Source organism: Schistocerca gregaria, unplaced genomic scaffold (genome assembly GCF_023897955.1).
Source record: "Schistocerca gregaria isolate iqSchGreg1 unplaced genomic scaffold, iqSchGreg1.2 ptg000420l, whole genome shotgun sequence".
NCBI lineage: Eukaryota > Metazoa > Arthropoda > Insecta > Orthoptera > Acrididae > Schistocerca > Schistocerca gregaria.
Window position 1 is genome coordinate 70,707 of NW_026061851.1, and position 17,461 is coordinate 88,167.

The 17,461-nt window shown below is 45.9% G+C and overlaps 2 non-coding genes across 2 annotated transcripts; both read right to left on the reverse strand.

Moving 5' to 3' along the window:
- Window positions 1–8,779: 8,779 nt before the first annotated feature.
- Window positions 8,780–8,852, reverse strand: Trnak-cuu (transfer RNA lysine (anticodon CUU)). Its single transcript has one exon. It is a non-coding gene; the product is annotated as a tRNA-Lys (tRNA).
- A 2,559-nt stretch (window positions 8,853–11,411) lies between these two features.
- Window positions 11,412–11,483, reverse strand: Trnai-aau (transfer RNA isoleucine (anticodon AAU)). The gene has a single exon. It is a non-coding gene; the product is annotated as a tRNA-Ile (tRNA).
- Window positions 11,484–17,461: the final 5,978 nt, after the last annotated feature.

Consider the following 17,461-nt stretch of genomic DNA (forward strand, 5'->3'; position numbering starts at 1 on the left):
TTACTTTCCAATTTGTTTCTCCCCTCCATTTTCTTTCGATGGCACAGAATATCGCGGGCCGTGATCCGTCGTGAGTTGATGATGACACCGCCGAGATAGCTTAATTCCACAAAATATACACGAACGTACTGGAGCCGGTTATTTATTTTTTGCACATTCACCGGCGCCCGTAAACTGGCAGGCCTGACAACTTCAAATAATTTAGTTGTAATGCTATCAGCGTGGTCGCTAAGGATAGTGGCGGTCCTTTTTATAAAAAGCGCAGACGCCTTATTTCTGATGTCAACTAACCCCAAACCTCCATTCCTGGGATCTAAGGTCGCAGTTTTTGCGTCGACTCTGAATATATCTCCTCTCCAAAGATAGCTGGCAATGGTGGACATTATCTTTTTTCCAATCATTTTCGGTAGTGGGAAGATCTGTGCTATAAAGTAACTCCTGGAGAGAATGCAGTGGTTAATGAAAATCACCCTCTGAACTTGGTTCATGTTACGGTGGAGGTTTTCCCTTGTTGTTCCAAGAAGTTGTCCCGACGTATTTCTCCAATTGATAGCTGCCATTTTTAACGGACAAGGTGTCAGTGTTATTCCTAGTGCTTTGCATTGGGTGACCGTTGTGGCCCAGGCTAAGGTGGTATGTTGAAAACCCCGCAGGTTTAGGAGTTTGCTTTTGTTTGCGTTGACACCTGCTCCGGAGACTCTACAGTACTTTTTAATTAGCGTTTCCAATTTCAAAATGTCGTCGGGATTTCGCAGGACGACTCCGACATCATCGGCATAGGCGTTTATGACTGTTCGGTGACCAGATAATGTGATGCCAGTTAGAGTGGCATGAACACTGCGGAGGAAAGGTTCTAATGAAAGCACGAATAGGAACATGGAAAGGGGGCTTCCTTGAGGAACGCCGCGCCTGATCTGAATCTGCTTTGTCCTCTGGCAGTTAACTGATATACAAGCGCTGATGCCTGTTGCAACATTGCTGATCACACTTACGACTCGCTCATTAAAACCTATTTTGTTCAGTGTGGCACTAAGGAATCTATGATCCACACGATCAAATGCTTTCTGGAAGTCAATAAACATGATAGCACATTTTATGGTGGTCACAGCAGTGATTGCAATTATATCTCTATATTCAGCTATGCTTTTGAAAATGCTCTTGGTAGGCACACAGGACTGGTATGGACTTACTATCTTTTTGGCCAACTGTGAGAGTCTGTTGTTTAAAATTCTGCCGATGATTTTATAATCGGAGTTTAACAGGGAGATAGGACGAAAGTTGTTGAGGTTTCTTTTTGCAGCATTTTTTGGGATTAGTACTATTGTGCTCTCTTTAAAAACAGCAGGTAAATGCTTTCCCTGAAGCACCTCGTTCGTCATTCGGGTAAACATGTCACCAATCAGTGGCCAGTATCGTTTATAAAATTCAACAGGCAAACCATCCGGTCCCGGCGATTTCCTCAGAGGAGATTTGCAGATGATTCTGTGGATATCTTCGTTAGTACACTCAACGAGAAGGTCTTCGTTTTCCTCGTCCGAGACCTGTGGAGCTATGTAACTAAGGAACTCATCGAAGGACTCTTCACATACCGGGTTGGCAGTGTATAGGTCTTCGTAATATTTGTGCACTGCATTGACGATGTCTCTCTGAGTCGTGAGTGTCTCGCCAGTTTCAGACTGAAGTCCATCAATGAAGGTGCGTCTCCTGTTTCTTTCGTGCTTCAGTAGATGGTACAAGGAAGCATGTTCATCCTCCACGACTGTCTTAGCCTTGGATTTTAATTTCAGACCCTCCATCTGCTGTCTTTTAAGACTGAGCAATTTGGCCTTAGTTTGCTTGATATCTGCCAGACGGACGTTGGAAGTGTTTGCCTGCTCATATAAATTTCGCAGCATGGTATAATAAAATTCTATGGAATTTTTCAAGTCTTTCGATCGTTGTACACTATACTGGATGAGAACTTTTCTCAGTTTAGGCTTTGCCCTGTTGCACCACCAGTCTAGTACTGAGACGTGTCTATCTGCAGAGCGGAGGCACAATGCCCACGCTTCTGTCAAACTTTCTTCTAATCCGTCGTCCTGCATCAGTGACGTATTAAGGTGCCATGAACTTCTAAAACGGCGAGTGGGTTGCGCAGTAAGGTTGATGGAAGCTAACACGGAGCTATGATCAGAAAAGTAAACTGGAATCGTCTCTGCTTTAATGAAGGAGCTAACTAGACTTTGCGATATGTAGAGTCTGTCGATCCTGCTACGTGAGAGAGGACCTAGGAATGTAAATGCCACAAATGTGGGATACATTATTTCCCAAGCATCTTTAAGCTGTAAAACAGTGACGAAACGCTTCAGTTCAGTGCAGTTATTAAAATTCGGAACCTGGTCTTTCTTATTTATCACACAATTAAAATCACCGCCTATTATAAGATCTTTTGGGTTTTTCCGTAATAAATAAATGATTTCTTCTTTATAGAACTGTGCTCTTTCCATTCTATTGGATGTGCCAGAAGGGGCATACAGATTGATAAGGGTAGAACCAAAGACTTTGATACCTATCGCTCTGCCGGAGTCCAACCTCTCGATATCCGAGACAGGAATCCCCTCCCTGACTAAAATTGCTGTACCGACGTTGGTGTCAAGTGAGACATTTAAGATCGCCAAATATCCAGGCACTGTAAGATTAGTCAGCACTACTTCCTGTAGGAAAGCAATGTCCGTCCCTGACTCATATAAATAATCCTTGAGCGCTGTAACTTTAGTCACGGATGTAATCCTGTTAATATTGATAGTCGTAATTGTATATGCCTGGGACATTTAGTTTGCATAAAAAGTAAATAAGTGATTAAAAAGATAACAAAATATTAATAAAAAAAAAGAAAAGAGATGTGCAGCTTCTAGAAGGGAGAAACGACTCCGCTTAAACAAACATCTAAAAGAATAGTCAGTATTTGAAGCTCGGTAAACACTTCATCTGGTTCCTCTGAAATATGACTAAGACAGTAGTACAATTAGAAATGAAACTGGTTCAACAAAATCCTTTTTTTTTTTTTTTCATCTTACAGCCTCATTTTGGTGTAGGATTCCGAACATCTCGGGTTTTAGTTTTACCGAGGGGCTTTGCATCACTAATGTCACTTGAAGGTACCTCCTTAGGTCTTTCCGTGATGATTTCATACAAGACGTTCTTGGCCGTCGCTTCCTCTTGTGCTGGTTGTTGTTTGCTTTGGTTACGGGAAGCTTTGAGAGTAGGTTGCGGTTTGAGTCGGCGTCTTCGGACATCTTGGTTCAACGCGCCGTCAGTCGGATTGTCTATCTTTACCACCGTTGTGACCGAAGCTGCCTCAACAGCGTCCTTTTTACGAGTGCCATTTCCTTGTTCTTCCGTCACTAGCTCCAGAGCACTGACTGAGTCGGCGGTTTGTGGGTCTGTAAGTTCTTGAGTTGGGTTCCGCTCCGTCACCTCCTGTGCTTCGGAGTGCGCCTCATCCGTCTCCGCGACAATCGTTACTGCGTCCCCTCCGTGGACCGTTTGTACCTGTTCAGCCGCCGACAGCGGCCGGGTTGCCTCAGCGGCTGTCGGCACGTCAATACATGTACTGTTTGTTTCCTCGAGCACATCCGCATTACATTGCTTCTGCTTGCGGGTGGAAGGCGAATTACGGGCGGACTCTCCGTCCGAGCCGTCATCGGTCGTTTCCAACGGTCGCTTCTTATTCGGGAGATCGCAATCGGGAACAGAAGGGTGTGATGTAATGACGCTCAGGGGAGGGAACTCCGTAGTAGTTATGGCGGGCACTGCAGAAGTACATGCACCACTGTCGTTAACCGAAAGAAGGGAAGTGCTATTTGGTAAGACATCGCTGAGGGTCAGTTTTTGACGCTGTGTTAGATTGTTCCGAAGGACAAAAACACGGCGCGGACAATCTTGTCGGAAATGACCTGTCTCATTGCAAATATTGCACGTGCGCTCCTGACCAGAATACACAACAATTGCTTTATGGCCTGCAACGGATATATGGGACGGAATGTTGGCTTTCACCTCCATTTCAACGGATCTAATGCCATTAAAACACTGTATCTTGTAAAGCTTCGACCATCTTTCGTTATAGATAGATTTAACTTCGCCATATTTAGATAGAGCGTCCTTGATCAACTGATTATCAATTTCAATTGGAACATTCAAAATCCTGACATTGGTGTACATGATATCAGCTTTTCGTACAGAGACATTACTTTTTGAACCGTCTCGGTGAACAAATTCGACGGAATTACCCCATTTTGCAAGCAACTTATCGACTGTCACTGAGTTCAGAAATTTAACAAAAACACAGTATTTTTCAGCATCTAATTGCGTGGTATGAACAGAGTCAGAATTTATACCGATTACCTCAGTCACCCAATCGTGGATTTCCAGCGCAGTGGGTTGGACCGGCCGTGTTTCTTTCTCGAACGAGAAGACTAAAGTATTCTTCCTGACGGTGTCAGACATGGTCGTCGGTTCCGACGAAATTCCGGCAACAACCGAAATTGCGGCGAAGCACGAGACGTGGAACGGACGAAAGCACTATAAAAACACTTATGAGAGACACCACTCAAAAAATAACAGCGAAAATGTACAGCTAACTTCACGTAAACACCAAAACACCGGCGATAGCGCTAACGTACGCGGAGTAAACAACAAGCACGTCCGACCGCGGCGACGGCTAAAGCCAGAATGAAAAACACAAGCGTGACAGCATTCGAACCTGTAATCTTCAGATCCGAAGTCCGACGCCTTATCCATAAGGCCACACGGTCACTGACTCCATTAGGCCACACGGTCACTGACGACCAACATTTACATGTATACGACTCATCTCGAAACGCTCACACCCCTGAGGATTTGTGTTTTCGTTCTACACAGCCGCTGCCCCTTGCTCTTTCCCACCCATTCGTTACATTCAACCTCTGACGAGACCGACCAAATATAGACTGAGAAACAAGACCACACACTTTGTGCATTCGGAATCGAAGGCAGGGCGACCCTCGCCGCATTTGCTACGATTGCCATTTGCTACTTCTGCAGAAGCGGCGGCGGCGACGACGACGACGACGACGACGACGAATATCGCGAGAGGCTCTGAGATATGTGAGAAATACATCTATAAAATGTAATTCAGACTGCCTCGTCCCACCTTATGCTGTACCGCTTTGGCAAATGCTTTATCTGCGCCATTCGCCTTAATCGCATCTGAAAGTAATTCTTAAAAAAACGCCTGTCGCTAATTGTTCGTCATCACAGGTACTGTTTGCTATACGGCCACGACGCGCAACTGATTTCCAAAATTCATCTTTCTCCTGTGAGGATGGAACTTACGACACCTGGTTTATTAGACCAGTGATCTACCACTGAGCTAAAGAGGCGCGGCCTAGCGGTACTCTTGGGTACTTCGTCCTTACGGTCGTCTGCATCATCAGACTTTAGCTGACAACACTTCATATTACCGGCTAATATTTGCAGCTATGGCGACAAATTACTGCTTGGCTACACATCTGACACGTAACCGATGTGCTCTCCAAACAACAACACTTGCATTTCAGAACATGTCTTTCACACATGTCTACAAAATCACCTTCACCTTCAAATACAGCTTCCTTGCGACTGACAGAGACGTAGGCAAAGTTTAAAGTTGCTATTTCCATTAAATCTCGTTAATCAGAAAAAAAACGGTAATTTACACCTGCAGCGGAACAAAAATTCCGTTCCGCCCAGCGTCTGGCTCGAACCCACGACCCTGGGATTAAGAGTCCGACGCTCTACCGACTGAGCTAGCCGGCTACCTCGGTGAATACCTGCCGGGTAGCACGTCACACAGTACTCGTTTGTGTTGGGTGGTCCCATACAGAATCTCTCCATGATGCCTAATGTTTTCCTAACGTCACACTCGTCACGTACTTCACTTTTATGTCATAATCATTTCTGAGAGGTAAAGAAATTGCATGACAACATGCAGAGCTAGTGGCGTCAAAATTAACGCACATACTTTATGTGACTCAAAAGCCGAACGAGTTACTTTCCGACGTTGTTTTAGATGTGCAAGTGATAGTCAAAACTCGCTGTGTCGGCACTCTGCCGACCATTTCGCTAGTTAACACCGGTCTTGTTGTGTGTGTTTCAAGCTCAAGAGCATCTCCAAGCAAAAAATGGTCAACAGCAACATTCAGACGGTTTCGTACTGCTCAATTGCTACATTAAAACGTTATGTTTCTTTTTCAGAACTGGAAAAACACAAGCGTGACAGCATTCGAACCTGTAATCTTCAGATCCGAAGTCCGACGCCTTATCCATTAGGCCACACGGTCACTGACGACCAACATTTACATGTATACGACTCATCTCGAAACGCTCACACCCCTGAGGATTTGTGTTTTCGTTCTACACAGCCGCTGCCCCTTGCTCTTTCCCACCCATTCGTTACATTCAACCTCTGACGAGACCGACCAAATATAGACTGAGAAACAAGACCACACACTTTGTGCATTCGGAATCGAAGGCAGGGCGTCCCTCGCCGCATTTGCTACGATTGCCATTTGCTACTTCTGCAGAAGCGGCGGCGGCGGCGGCGGCGGCGACGACGACGACGACGACGAATATCGCGAGAGGCTCTGAGATATGTGAGAAATACATCTATAAAATGTAATTCAGACTGCCTCGTCCCACCTTATGCTGTACCGCTTTGGCAAATGCTTTATCTGCGCCATTCGCCTTAATCGCATCTGAGAGTGATTCTTAAAAAAACGCCTGTCGCTAATTGTTCGTCATCACAGGTACTGTTTGCTATACGGCCACGACGCGCAACTAATTTCCAAAATTCATCTTTCTCCTGTGAGGATGGAACTTACGACCCCTGGTTTATTAGACCAGTGCTCTACCACTGAGCTAAAGAGGCGCGGCCTAGCCGTACTCTTGGGTACTTCGTCCTTACGGTCGTCTGCATCATCAGACTTTAGCTGACAACACTTCATATTACCGGCTAATATTTGCAGCTATGGCGACAAATTACTGCTTGGCTACACATCTGACACGTAACCGATGTGCTCTCCAAACAACAACACTTGCATTTCAGAACATGTCTTTCACACATGTCTACAAAATCACCTTCACCTTCAAATACAGCTTCCTTGCGACTGACAGAGACGTAGGCAAAGTTTAAAGTTGCTATTTCCATTAAATCTCGTTAATCAGAAAAACGGTAATTTACACCTGCAGCGGAACAAAATTCCGTTCCGCCCAGCGTCTGGCTCGAACCCACGACCCTGGGATTAAGAGTCTGACGCTCTACTGACTGAGCTAGCCGGCTACCTCGGTGAATGACTGCCAGGTAGCACGTCACACAGTACTCGTTTGTGTTGGGTGGTCCCATACAGAATCTCTCCAAGATGCCTAATGTTTTCCTAACGTCACACTCGTCACGTACTTCACTTTTATGTCATAATCATTTCTGAGAGGTAAAGAAATTGCATGACAACATGCAGAGCTAGTGGCGTCAAAATTAACGCACATACTTTATGTGACTCAAAAGCCGAACGAGTTACTTTCCGACGTTGTTTTAGATGTGCAAGTGATAGTCAAAACTCGCTGTGTCGGCACTCTGCCGACCATTTCGCTAGTTAACACCGGTCTTGTTGTGTGTGTTTCAAGCTCAAGAGCATCTCCAAGCAAAAAATGGTCAACAGCAACATTCAGACGGTTTCGTACTGCTCAATTGCTACATTAAAACGTTATGTTTCTTTTTCAGAACTGGAAAAACACAAGCGTGACAGCATTCGAACCTGTAATCTTTAGATCCGAAGTCCGACGCCGTATCCATTAGGCCACACGGTCACTGACGACCAACATTTACATGTATACGACTCATCTCGAAACGCTCACACCCCTGAGGATTTGTGTTTTCGTTCTACACAGCCGCTGCCCCTTGCTCTTTCCCACCCATTCGTTACATTCAACCTCTGACGAGACCGACCAAATATAGACTGAGAAACAAGACCACACACTTTGTGCATTCGGAATCGAAGGCAGGGCGACCCTCGCCGCATTTGCTACGATTGCCATTTGCTACTTCTGCAGAAGCGGCGGCGGCGGCGACGACGACGACGACGACGACGAATATCGCGAGAGGCTCTGAGATATGTGAGAAATACATCTATAAAATGTAATTCAGACTGCCTCGTCCCACCTTATGCTGTACCGCTTTGGCAAATGCTTTATCTGCGCCATTCGCCTTAATCGCATCTGAAAGTAATTCTTAAAAAAACGCCTGTCGCTAATTGTTCGTCATCACAGGTACTGTTTGCTATACGGCCACGACGCGCAACTGATTTCCAAAATTCATCTTTCTCCTGTGAGGATGGAACTTACGACACCTGGTTTATTAGACCAGTGCTCTACCACTGAGCTAAAGAGGCGCGGCCTAGCGGCACTCTTGGGTACTTCGTCCTTACGGTCGTCTGCATCATCAGACTTTAGCTGACAACACTTCATATTACCGGCTAATATTTGCAGCTATGGCGACAAATTACTGCTTGGCTACACATCTGACACGTAACCGATGTGCTCTCCAAACAACAACACTTGCATTTCAGAACATGTCTTTCACACATGTCTACAAAATCACCTTCACCTTCAAATACAGATTCCTTGCGACTGACAGAGACGTAGGCAAAGTTTAAAGTTGCTATTTCCATTAAATCTCGTTAATCAGAAAAACGGTAATTTACACCTGCAGCGGAACAAAATTCCGTTCCGCCCAGCGTGTGGCTCGAACCCACGACGCTGGGATTAAGAGTCCGACGCTCTACCGACTGAGCTAGCCGGCTACCTCGGTGAATACCTGCCGGGTAGCACGTCACACAGTACTCGTTTGTGTTGGGTGGTCCCATACAGAATCTCTCCATGATGCCTAATGTTTTCCTAACGTCACACTCGTCACGTACTTCACTTTTATGTCATAATCATTTCTGAGAGGTAAAGAAATTGCATGACAACATGCACAGCTAGTGGCGTCAAAATTAACGCACATACTTTATGTGACTCAAAAGCCGAACGAGTTACTTTCCGACGTTGTTTTAGATGTGCAAGTGATAGTCAAAACTCGCTGTGTCGGCACTCTGCCGACCATTTCGCTAGTTAACACCGGTCTTGTTGTGTGTGTTTCAAGCTCAAGAGCATCTCCAAGCAAAAAATGGTCAACAGCAACATTCAGACGGTTTCGTACTGCTCAATTGCTACATTAAAACGTTATGTTTCTTTTTCAGAACTGGAAAAACACAAGCGTGACAGCATTCGAACCTGTAATCTTCAGATCCGAAGTCCGACGCCTTATCCATTAGGCCACACGGTCACTGACGACCAACATTTACATGTATACGACTCATCTCGAAACGCTCACACCCCTGAGGATTTGTGTTTTCGTTCTACACAGCCGCTGCCCCTTGCTCTTTCCCACCCATTCGTTACATTCAACCTCTGACGAGACCGACCAAATATAGACTGAGAAACAAGACCACACACTTTGTGCATTCGGAATCGAAGGCAGGGCGACCCTCGCCGCATTTGCTACGATTGCCATTTGCTACTTCTGCAGAAGCGGCGGCGGCGGCGACGACGACGACGACGACGAATATCGCGAGAGGCTCTGAGATATGTGAGAAATACATCTATAAAATGTAATTCAGACTGCCTCGTCCCACCTTATGCTGTACCGCTTTGGCAAATGCTTTATCTGCGCCATTCGCCTTAATCGCATCTGAAAGTAATTCTTAAAAAAACGCCTGTCGCTAATTGTTCGTCATCACAGGTACTGTTTGCTATACTGCCACGACGCGCAACTGATTTCCAAAATTCATCTTTCTCCTGTGAGGATGGAACTTACGACACCTGGTTTATTAGACCAGTGCTCTACCACTGAGCTAAAGAGGCGCGGCCTAGCGGTACTCTTGGGTACTTCGTCCTTACGGTCGTCTGCATCATCAGACTTTAGCTGACAACACTTCATATTACCGGCTAATATTTGCAGCTATGGCGACAAATTACTGCTTGGCTACACATCTGACACGTAACCGATGTGCTCTCCAAACAACAACACTTGCATTTCAGAACATGTCTTTCACACATGTCTACAAAATCACCTTCACCTTCAAATACAGATTCCTTGCGACTGACAGAGACGTAGGCAAAGTTTAAAGTTGCTATTTCCATTAAATCTCGTTAATCAGAAAAACGGTAATTTACACCTGCAGCGGAAGAAAATTCCGTTCCGCCCAGCGTCTGGCTCGAACCCACGACCCTGGGATTAAGAGTCCGACGCTCTACCGACTGAGCTAGCCGGCTACCTCGGTGAATACCTGCCGGGTAGCACGTCACACAGTACTCGTTTGTGTTGGGTGGTCCCATACAGAATCTCTCCATGATGCCTAATGTTTTCCTAACGTCACACTCGTCACGTACTTCACTTTTATGTCATAATCATTTCTGAGAGGTAAAGAAATTGCATGACAACATGCACAGCTAGTGGCGTCAAAATTAACGCACATACTTTATGTGACTCAAAAGCCGAACGAGTTACTTTCCGACGTTGTTTTAGATGTGCAAGTGATAGTCAAAACTCGCTGTGTCGGCACTCTGCCGACCATTTCGCTAGTTAACACCGGTCTTGTTGTGTGTGTTTCAAGCTCAAGAGCATCTCCAAGCAAAAAATGGTCAACAGCAACATTCAGACGGTTTCGTACTGCTCAATTGCTACATTAAAACGTTATGTTTCTTTTTCAGAACTGGAAAAACACAAGCGTGACAGCATTCGAACCTGTAATCTTCAGATCCGAAGTGCGACGCCTTATCCATTAGGCCACACGGTCACTGACGACCAACATTTACATGTATACGACTCATCTCGAAACGCTCACACCCCTGAGGATTTGTGTTTTCGTTCTACACAGCCGCTGCCCCTTGCTCTTTCCCACCCATTCGTTACATTCAACCTCTGACGAGACCGACCAAATATAGACTGTGAAACAAGACCACACTTTGTGCATTCGGAATCGAAGGCAGGGCGTCCCTCGCCGCATTTGCTACGATTGCCATTTGCTACTTCTGTAGAAGCGGCGGCGGCGGCGGCGGCGGCGACGACGACGACGACGACGACGACGACGAATATCGCGAGAGGCTCTGAGATATGTGAGAAATACATCTATAAAATGTAATTCAGACTGCCTCGTCCCACCTTATGCTGTACCGCTTTGGCAAATGCTTTATCTGCGCCATTCGCCTTAATCGCATCTGAGAGTGATTCTTAAAAAGACGCCTGTCGCTAATTGTTCGTCATCACAGGTACTGTTTGCTATACGGCCACGACGCGCAACTGATTTCCAAAATTCATCTTTCTCCTGTGAGGATTGAACTTACGACCGCTGGTTTATTAGACCAGTGCTCTACCACTGAGCTAAAGAGGCGCGGCCTAGCGGTACTCTTGGGTACTTCGTCCTTACGGTCGTCTGCATCATCAGACTTTAGCTGACAACACTTCATATTACCGGCTAATATTTGCAGCTATGGCGACAAATTACTGCTTGACTACACATCTGACACGTAACCGATGTGCTCTCCAAACAACAACACTTGCATTTCAGAACATGTCTTTCACACATGTCTACAAAATCACCTTCACCTGCAAATACAGCTTCCTTGCGACTGACAGAGACGTAGGCAAAGTTTAAAGTTGCTATTTCCATTAAATCTCGTTAATCAGAAAAACGGTAATTTACACCTGCAGTGGAACAAAATTCCGTTCCGCCCAGCGTCTGGCTCGAACCCACGACCGTGGGATTAAGAGTCTGACGCTCTACCGACTGAGCTAGCCGGCTACCTCGTATGAACACCTGCCGGGTAGCACGTCACACAGTACTCGTTTGTGTTGGGTGGTCCCATACAGAATCTCTCCATGATGCCTAATGTTTTCCTAACGTCACACTCGTCACGTACTTCACTTTTATGTCATAATCATTTCTGAGAGGTAAAGAAATTGCATGACAACATGCAGAGCTAGTGGCGTCAAAATTAACGCACATACTTTATGTGACTCAAAAGCCGAACGAGTTACTTTCCGACGTTGTTTTAGATGTGCAAGTGATAGTCAAAACTCGCTGTGTCGGCACTCTGCCGACCATTTCGCTAGTTAACACCGGTCTTGTTGTGTGTGTTTCAAGCTCAAGAGCATCTCCAAGCAAAAAATGGTCAACAGCAACATTCAGACGGTTTCGTACTGCTCAATTGCTACATTAAAACGTTATGTTTCTTTTTCAGAACTGGAAAAACACAAACGTGACAGCATTCGAACGTGTGATCTTCAGATCCGAAGTCCGACGCCTTATCCATTAGGCCACACGGTCACTGACGACCAACATTTACATGTATACGACTCATCTCGAAACGCTCACACCCCTGAGGATTTGTGTTTTCGTTCTACACAGCCGCTGCCCCTTGCTCTTTCCCACCCATTCGTTACATTCAACCTCTGACGAGACCGACCAAATATAGACTGTGAAACAAGACCACACTTTGTGCATTCGGAATCGAAGGCAGGGCGTCCCTCGCCGCATTTGCTACGATTGCCATTTGCTACTTCTGTAGAAGCGGCGGCGGCGGCGACGACGACGACGACGACGACGACGACGACGACGACGACGACGAATATCGCGAGAGGCTCTGAGATATGTGAGAAATACATCTATAAAATGTAATTCAGACTGCCTCGTCCCACCTTATGCTGTACCGCTTTGGCAAATGCTTTATCTGCGCCATTCGCCTTAATCGCATCTGAGAGTGATTCTTAAAAAGACGCCTGTCGCTAATTGTTCGTCATCACAGGTACTGTTTGCTATACGGCCACGACGCGCAACTGATTTCCAAAATTCATCTTTCTCCTGTGAGGATGGAACTTACGACCGCTGGTTTATTAGACCAGTGCTCTACCACTGAGCTAAAGAGGCGCGGCCTAGCGGTACTCTTGGGTACTTCGTCCTTACGGTCGTCTGCATCATCAGACTTTAGCTGACAACACTTCATATTACCGGCTAATATTTGCAGCTATGGCGACAAATTACTGCTTGACTACACATCTGACACGTAACCGATGTGCTCTCCAAACAACAACACTTGCATTTCAGAACATGTCTTTCACACATGTCTACAAAATCACCTTCACCTTCAAATACAGCTTCCTTGCGACTGACAGAGACGTAGGCAAAGTTTAAAGTTGCTATTTCCATTAAATCTCGTTAATCAGAAAAACGGTAATTTACACCTGCAGTGGAACAAAATTCCGTTCCGCCCAGCGTCTGGCTCGAACCCACGACCCTGGGAGTAAGAGTCTGACACTCTACCGACTGAGCTAGCCGGCTACCTCGTATGAATACCTGCCGGGTAGCACGTCACACAGTACTCGTTTGTGTTGGGTGGTCCCATACAGAATCTCTCCATGATGCCTAATGTTTTCCTAACGTCACACTCGTCACGTACTTCACTTTTATGTCATAATCATTTCTGAGAGGTAAAGAAATTGCATGACAACATGCAGAGCTAGTGGCGTCAAAATTAACGCACATACTTTATGTGACTCAAAAGCCGAACGAGTTACTTTCCGACGTTGTTTTAGATGTGCAAGTGATAGTCAAAACTCGCTGTGTCGGCACTCTGCCGACCATTTCGCTAGTTAACACCGGTCTTGTTGTGTGTGTTTCAAGCTCAAGAGCATCTCCAAGCAAAAAATGGTCAACAGCAACATTCAGACGGTTTCGTACTGCTCAATTGCTACATTAAAACGTTATGTTTCTTTTTCAGAACTGGAAAAACACAAGCGTGACAGCATTCGAACGTGTGATCTTCAGATCCGAAGTCCGACGCCTTATCCATTAGGCCACACGGTCACTGACGACCAACATTTACATGTATACGACTCATCTCGAAACGCTCACACCCCTGAGGATTTGTGTTTTCGTTCTACACAGCCGCTGCCCCTTGCTCTTTCCCACCCATTCGTTACATTCAACCTCTGACGAGACCGACCAAATATAGACTGTGAAACAAGACCACACACTTTGTGCATTCGGAATCGAAGGCAGGGCGTCCCTCGCCGCATTTGCTACGATTGCCATTTGCTACTTCTGCAGAAGCGGCGGCGGCGGCGACGCCGCCGCCGCCGCCGACGACGACGACGACGAATATCGCGAGAGGCTCTGAGATATGTGAGAAATACATCTATAAAATGTAATTCAGACTGCCTCGTCCCACCTTATGCTGTACCGCTTTGGCAAATGCTTTATCTGCGCCATTCGCCTTAATCGCATCTGAGAGTGATTCTTAAAAAAACGCCTGTCGCTAATTGTTCGTCATCACAGGTACTGTTTGCTATACGGCCACGACGCGCAACTGATTTCCAAAATTCATCTTTCTCCTGTGAGGATGGAACTTACGACCGCTGGTTTATTAGACCAGTGCTCTACCACTGAGCTAAAGAGGCGCGGCCTAGCGGTACTCTTGGGTACTTCGTCCTTACGGTCGTCTGCATCATCAGACTTTAGCTGACAACACTTCATATTACCGGCTAATATTTGCAGCTGTGGCGACAAATTACTGCTTGGCTACACATCTGACACGTAACCGATGTGCTCTCCAAACAACAACACTTGCATTTCAGAACATGTCTTTCACACATGTCTACAAAATCACCTTCACCTTCAAATACAGCTTCCTTGCGACTGACAGAGACGTAGGCAAAGTTTAAAGTTGCTATTTCCATTAAATCTCGTTAATCAGAAAAACGGTAATTTACACCTGCAGCGGAACAAAATTCCGTTCCGCCCAGCGTCTGGCTCGAACCCACGACCCTGGGATTAAGAGTCTGATGCTCTATCGACTGAGCTAGCCGGCTACCTCGGTGAATACCTGCCGGGTAGCACGTCACACAGTACTCGTTTGTGTTGGGTGATCCCATACAGAATCTCTCCATGATGCCTAATGTTTTCCTAACGTCACACTCGTCACGTACTTCACTTTTATGTCATAATCATTTCTGAGAGGTAAAGAAATTGCATGACAACATGCAGAGCTAGTGGCGTCAAAATTAACGCACATACTTTATGTGACTCAAAAGCCGAACGAGTTACTTTCCGACGTTGTTTTAGATGTGCAAGTGATAGTCAAAACTCGCTGTGTCGGCACTCTGCCGACCATTTCGCTAGTTAACACCGGTCTTGTTGTGTGTGTTTCAAGCTCAAGAGCATCTCCAAGCAAAAATTGGTCAACAGCAACATTCAAACGGTTTCGTACTGCTCAATTGCTACATTAAAACGTTATGTTTCTTTTTCAGAACTGGAAAAACACAAGCGTGACAGCATTCGAACCTGTAATCTTCAGATCCGAAGTCCGACGCCTTATCCATTAGGCCACACGGTCACTGAAGACCAACATTTACATGTATACGACTCATCTCGAAACGCTCACACCCCTGAGGATTTGTGTTTTCGTTCTACACAGCCGCTGCCCCTTGCTCTTTCCCACCCATTCGTTACATTCAACCTCTGACGAGACCGACCAAATATAGACTGAGAAACAAGACCACACACTTTGTGCATTCGGAATCGAAGGCAGGGCGACCCTCGCCGCATTTGCTACGATTGCCATTTGCTACTTCTGCAGAAGCGGCGGCGGCGGCGACGACGACGACGACGACGACGACGAATATCGCGAGAGGCTCTGAGATATGTGAGAAATACATCTATAAAATGTAATTCAGACTGCCTCGTCCCACCTTATGCTGTACCGCTTTGGCAAATGCTTTATGTGCGCCATTCGCCTTAATCGCATCTGAAAGTAATTCTTAAAAAAACGCCTGTCGCTAATTGTTCGTCATCACAGGTACTGTTTGCTATACGGCCACGACGCGCAACTGATTTCCAAAATTCATCTTTCTCCTGTGAGGATGGAACTTACGACACCTGGTTTATTAGACCAGTGCTCTACCACTGAGCTAAAGAAGCGCGGCCTAGCGGTACTCTTGGGTACTTCGTCCTTACGGTCGTCTGCATCATCAGACTTTAGCTAACAACACTTCATATTACCGGCTAATATTTGCAGCTATGGCGACAAATTACTGCTTGGCTACACATCTGACACGTAACCGATGTGCTCTCCAAACAACAACACTTGCATTTCAGAACATGTCTTTCACACATGTCTACAAAATCACCTTCACCTTCAAATACAGATTCCTTGCGACTGACAGAGACGTAGGCAAAGTTTAAAGTTGCTATTTCCATTAAATCTCGTTAATCAGAAAAACGGTAATTTACACCTGCAGCGGAAGAAAATTCCGTTCCGCCCAGCGTCTGGCTCGAACCCACGACCCTGGGATACGCTCTACCGACTGAGCTAGCCGGCTACCTCGGTGAATACCTGCCGGGTAGCACGTCACACAGTACTCGTTTGTGTTGGGTGGTCCCATACAGAATCTCTCCATGATGCCTAATGTTTTCCTAACGTCACACTCGTCACGTACTTCACTTTTATGTCATAATCATTTCTGAGAGGTAAAGAAATTGCATGACAACATGCACAGCTAGTCGCGTCAAAATTAACGCACATACTTTATGTGACTCAAAAGCCGAACGAGTTACTTTCCGACGTTGTTTTAGATGTGCAAGTGATAGTCAAAACTCGCTGTGTCGGCACTCTGCCGACCATTTCGCTAGTTAACACCGGTCTTGTTGTGTGTGTTTCAAGCTCAAGAGCATCTCCAAGCAAAAAATGGTCAACAGCAACATTCAGACGGTTTCGTACTGCTCAATTGCTACATTAAAACGTTATGTTTCTTTTTCAGAACTGGAAAAACACATGCGTGACAGCATTCGAACCTGTAATCTTCAGATCCGAAGTCCGACGCCTTATCCATTAGGCCACACGGTCACTAACGACCAACATTTACATGTATACGACTCATCTCGAAACGCTCACACCCCTGAGGATTTGTGTTTTCGTTCTACACAGCCGCTGCCCCTTGCTCTTTCCCACCCATTCGTTACATTCAACCTCTGACGAGACCGACCAAATATAGACTGTGAAACAAGACCACACACTTTGTGCATTCGGAATCGAAGGCAGGGCGTCCCTCGCCGCATTTGCTACGATTGCCATTTGCTACTTCTGCAGAAGCGGCGGCGGCGACGACGACGACGACGACGACGAATATCGCGAGAGGCTCTGAGATATGTGAGAAATACATCTATAAAATGTAATTCAGACTGCCTCGTCCCACCTTATGCTGTACCGCTTTGGCAAATGCTTTATCTGCGCCATTCGCCTTAATCGCATCTGAAAGTAATTCTTAAAAAAACGCCTGTCGCTAATTGTTCGTCATCACAGGTACTGTTTGCTA